Below are 5,903 nucleotides of genomic sequence, written 5' to 3'. Positions count from 1 at the left end.
TCTGATTTCCTCAAAAACTGATTATTTGTCGGAAAATTGAAAACCTCAGAAATGAAATTTTATGTCTGAAAACACTTAGGTTTTCATTTTTTGATGAAAAGTAGAAATTTTTCACTGAAAATTTTGACAAAAACAATAATTTTTTGTTTGTTTTCTAGTTAGTTATCGGCACGTTTTCCATATGGGGAAAAAAGACATTTTCCAACCAACTGCCTTTATTAAATAGGCAGTCCTTCCCTCAGTAAATTTACACTGTACAAAAAAAACTGAGGCTGAAGATGGCAGGAGAGAGGTGGGAAAATGACATTTGATTAACCTGATTTTTTTTTGTTAGTGAAATCATATCAATTTTTACTAAATTTTGTTTTTAAAAAATTGGAAACAAGTTTTGAAAGCTTCAAAATGTCCCATTTTGACATTTTCAGAATGAAACATTTCTACTTTTTGTTTAAAAATTTACTTTATTTTATATTGAAAAAATATTAAAATAAAAAAGGATAAAAAATATTTTTCAAATTTTCATTTCAAGGAAAATTTCAAAATTTTAGAGCTTCAGCCCAATTCAGGATTTCTTTTTTAAATCTTGAAATTTTTTGCAGGACGCAAAATCTATTTTCCAACTAACTCTACTCAGCACCTGGCAGGATCACGTTCCACATGTTTTAAGTAACAACAGATTCCCCAGACTTCTCTTTTTAGCCTAGATTTTCAGACACTGTATTTTTAAAAAAAAAACTCATGCCGGATGCCTATATCTAAAATTACAATAAAATTACAAATTAGATAAGATTTTTGAAAAAAAATTCTGCTCCACATAGAGAATTGTTATATTCCATTCTGAAGTATTGACATTTTGCATAAGCCTCTTCCCTCAGGTCTTCCATCTTAACATGTTTCACGAGCAAACAAAAGAACATTTTGAATAAGTCTGGATTTTCTTAGGAAAAAACCTTAGTATCATACACAGAACCTAAATAAACAGGGGAACTCTGACTAACACAGCAGCTACACAGTCAGCCCATGGACATGCCATAGCGTAGGTAGCAACTACATGTTTTTTTGTTGTTTTTAAGAGGGGAAAACTCAGAGTAGAATTTTCAAAAGTACCCAGCAGTGGGATCATTCTGTTCTCACTGATCTTCCTGGAAGTTAGACCAACACTGGGCACTTTTGAGAATCCTAGTCTAATTTTGGCAGATCTCTGCCTAAAATGTATGACAAACTAAGAGCCAAATCATTCCCCCCTTCTCAGCAGGGCTGGAGAACTTTCAATTAGTATGAAACTGATCATCTTTCTATGCAGTGATTGCCTGCCTTAGTGAATGCTGTGACTGTAGACATACTTCAGAGGAGGCAAGAAACAGGCCAGACGTTTTAGCTAATATGCCAGCTGGTTTCAAAACGCTATGGCAAATAATAAAATCAAAGTTCCAAACCCACTGATCTGTTCAGATACAGTATCTCACTCTGCTCCTGACAATTACTTTATGATAGTTTGCTGGACTTCATTATTTTTTATTTATTGTTGATGTTTCTCTGTGCTATTTTTCCTTCCCATTTTCTCGATATCTGTAGCTGTTAATTATTCTTTGCTATATTTTAGATGTTACGTTTTTCCAGTATGTCACTGTAAAAAGAAACCCTTCAAAAAGGCAACCAGAACAAAGAAAGATCAAGGAACTTACTTATTTAAAAATCAATAGTCAAGTCAGCAAAGATTTGGGATGCTTCGCCCCTGCTTCCCATTTCATGTTTTACAGGACATAAAAAGAACCAGGAATATATTGATTTGCTCATTCATTCTGTATGGCCAAAAGAAACTTATGAGCCTGCACGAATCTGTCATGTTTTAAAAACCTCTATCATTCTAAACTGTGCATGGAGCGTGATGTAAAAAAATAAGAAGATGCTGTTACCAGATGGAGACAATGAAAAATGTTAAGCAGTGGCATTATTTTTCTATACAAATTTCCCTATTCACAATCTTTAATGACAGTGCTGGAGATCAGTTGCAAAGTTCAGAAATGAATCCGAACTTCTCCAAAGTCCATGAGGGTTCGGATCAGCATCCCCGGTTTGGGCATATCCCTGTGGACGAGATCCCACAGCTTGCAGTCAAGCAGCTGCAGGGGCTTGAGGGCTAAGATCCGTTAGCCTGAGGAGTGAATAAACTATTCTTGATGGGACTCTCTGGTAAAACAGTCTAAATCTACAATTAACAGCTACCAAATCTGTTCTGAGGACTTACTGTTTTGTGCATTGGAACGATATTATCGTTATTGTCTAAGGACAAACTATTGACATTGCCTCCCCAAATGGAAGCCTGTTGCCAAGTTTTAGGACACCATACCAACAAAAAACTGTGCATTGGTGCACATCCAAATATGCAGGAAAAAGTTACAGTCCATCTAACTGTCTGCACAGGTGTGTTAATTGCACATGCAAATACTAGTTTGTTCAGTTTTGCAAGCCAATCTCAGTCCCCACCTGAATTTCCAGGCTGCTTGTCTTTCCTAAAAGTCCTACTGAATCCACTCCCCAAATATTTGGGGGGCAGAATGTCTGAAAGGAAGAGATGCTCTGTAACAATGAGAACCAGTGCCACTATTACAAGGACTGCAATCAAGAATTTCCCTTAATTTAGGGCTTGATCCTGAACACTCTGATCTAGCAAAGCCATTAAGCACACGCTTAACTTGAAGCAAGTGAGTAAATCCCATTAACTTCAATGAGGCAATTCACATGCTTCAAGTTAACCATGTGCTTATGTGGTTTGATGGATCAAGTCCAGAGTGCCCAGCACCTTGAAGGGCTGATCCCCCATTTCCTACCAAGACTGGAAACATTTGACAGACTCTTTGGAAGTTGCGTTCCCAGCTTTCCAATGCTATACCACATCTGTTTCTAGCTCCAGTAGATCATGAGATGTTAGCACTGACAACAGCCCCTCCACCCCCCATGATCTGACAGATTTTGGCTCCAAGACTTACAATAACAAATCACCTGATCTCATATCAGCATGATGTTTACTCCCTCCTCTAGGCCAGCCATACCACATGCAACTACAGCATCCCTCATACCTACCACAATGGTCTGACGAGGCCGCTCCAACTTGATAGTCACGTTAAAATGAGAAAAGAGAAATAGCCCTGTTGGCTCAGACTGGTGATGCATCTAGTCCAGTATCCTCTCTCTGACAGAGGCCAACCCCAGATGTTTCAGAGACGGCTGCTAGAAATATTGCAGTAGACCACTATGGAGTAACCACCCCAAAGGCCAAGATTCTTTCTAACTTCCCCATTAGGAATTTCTCTTACGCTGGAAGTATGAGAGTTTACAAAATTTGTTGTTGTTGTTGTTTTCTCCACAATTTCAACCCTTACAGTTATAACTCTTTATATTTCTGTTATCCATATAAATATCATCTCCCTTCCTGAACCCTGTCAAGTTCTTGGTCTCAGTGGTATGTTGTGGCAATTAATTCCACAAGCTAATTATGCACTGGGTGAAGCAATATTTTGCTTGATAAGTTTTAAGTACGTAGCATTTCAGTTTCATTGAAAATCTCATTGGTCTTTTCAAATTCTTTTCTCATGAGTGTTTTTCCATAGCTAGTCTTCATTCTTGTGGCCCTTCTCCACACCCCCACTATTTCTTCTATCTCCTTTTTAGACAAGTGATCTGAAATGAACATAATATTCCACTGATATATATCATATTTTCAGTATAATTTTCTATCCTATTCCTTATGCATCCTACCGTTGTTTGGTTTTTTTGACTGCCATTGCACCTGTTCCATAAATTATGCCATGATGCTTTTTGTAAAAAATAAACTCTACATCTTCCCATGTTTTAGAGGCACGCACGCAACCGAGTGTCAACTTTTGCTCATATAGTTTGAAACTCAGCTTAATCATGCCCTGGTTGACAGAAAGAACGAACTTCAGTACTGCAGATGGTTATCAAAGGATGATTCATTTGTGTGTACAAAAGCACAAACACGGCTCACAGAGAACTTATGCGTCATGTATAAAAGAGACTGAACACAAAATAACTAATAATGTTGACGCAGATCAATGGGACCACTACATTAAAGGATAAAAGAGAGGTATTTGAATAAAGCTTAGACAAAAAGAATAGCTAGAATAGACTAACCCAGCAGGGAAAGAGGGAACAATTGGCCACCCAGAACGGTTATTAATGCCAAATTTTTCAGTCCAGTAACAAGAAGTAAATTTATTACCAGTGGAGGAAGCTACACAGGAAATAGCCAGCTGCTGGAAGCCACTCATTGTGTAGCTCAGTCCGTTGTCGTGGGTATCAAGGAAGACACGGAAGCAGAGCCACCTGTGCTATTTAATCTTCCTGGCGGAATATTTTAAAACTTTAAGCCAACAGCTGGCACATGGGGTAAGAGCAAAAACTAGGACAGGATTGAACTCCCAGCTCCGTCCAATCAAGTGAAGAACTTCAATACTGCCTCATCCTTGAGTTTGTTAAAAGATTTGGAACCAGCAAGACGTGTGTACTTTACACAGCCATATTGACAACATCACTGATACCCGTGGAATTGCATCATGGATGAAAAATGGCCCATTATTCTGCTTCCGTCTGAATCCATCTGTCATGGGATGATATGGATCTAAAACTCTAGCTGGAATTGGACACTCCACATCAGACTGTTGTTACAGCAAACACAGACTTTGACAGAGCTATACAGATTTACACCAGCTGAGGATCTGCCAATGTTTTACGAGGGATCTGTCGTTAGTCTAGCATGCACCAAAGAGAGTGCCTGAAAATATTGCTAGAGAAGTTCAGCATAAAAGTGCAACATGTTGAGCGTCAGACATGGCTGGAGCTCAGATGCCAGCAGGCAATTAAAGATAGCAGATAGGATAGGAATAAGAACACAGTACAGCAGAGACAGAATGAGACCTTTGTGGGACACGGATTATCCCACCGCTGCCTCCTGCAGGGCTTTGACATCTTCCTCTGGACCACCTAGGACTGGCCATGGGTCACAGACTAGATGGGTCTGGGGTTGGAGCCAGTCTGCAAATTCCTACTGCGTTAGAGTTTGCTAAATTGCATTTTAGTACTTCTTTATTAGTTGCAGTAGATTTGAGGAGGCGGCTTGTTTGTTTGCTTCTTTGAAGAGACACTGATTTGACTTACATCCTGCTCATTGGTTTATCCATTTCATGGTTGTGCTGCTGAATTCATATTCTACTGCAGTGACCCCGATAAACAAAGAATGGTGTTTTTGTGTAAAAAGGCTTAAATTAGGAACGGCGGGGGAAGGGAGGCAATACAATGAATCACCATGAGCATTCCCCTCCTGCCTCAAAACAAACCCAATCCAAACCTTTTCAGAGCTTCAGGAGAGTTGAATTAAGGACACGCTCTCACATTTTCTAACACGTTCAAATAGCATGGGATAGTCTGGCGAGCTCCTGGTAGTTATTACAGCCCCAATCCTGAAATGAGCACTGCTGGGGTAGACACCAGCTCTTGCTGGGTGCTCGCTGTGGGACTGGGGCCTATCTTTGAAAGCAGGAGATCAGCCAGACCCAGCAAAGAGGCTGCTGTATCAGAATGGAGAAACAGGGTGCCAGACTGAGGAAGTGGGGTTTCTCCTTCGTATGCAGGCCTGAGCAGGTGCTAATGCACAGTAGCTGCACCCGTCTTATTCAGTAGCACTGTTGTGATCAGTTAGTGTGTACTAAAACATTTTATGCCAGCCCATGGCAGAACAGTAAGAGCCAAACTGCTATTGGCTCTTATCTGGGGAGGGCGTGAAAGGAGTTTTTCCCCCCACACTTTGCCAGTCACAGTCCCCAGGCTCAAGGGAGTTCACGGATTGTTCTGTCTCTGTGGGGCACTATGGTATGTATCACTCT

Source organism: Malaclemys terrapin, chromosome 9 (assembly GCF_027887155.1).
Source record: "Malaclemys terrapin pileata isolate rMalTer1 chromosome 9, rMalTer1.hap1, whole genome shotgun sequence".
In the NCBI taxonomy this organism is placed as follows: Eukaryota; Metazoa; Chordata; order Testudines; family Emydidae; genus Malaclemys; species Malaclemys terrapin.
Note: the sequence above shows the minus strand (reverse complement) of the source record.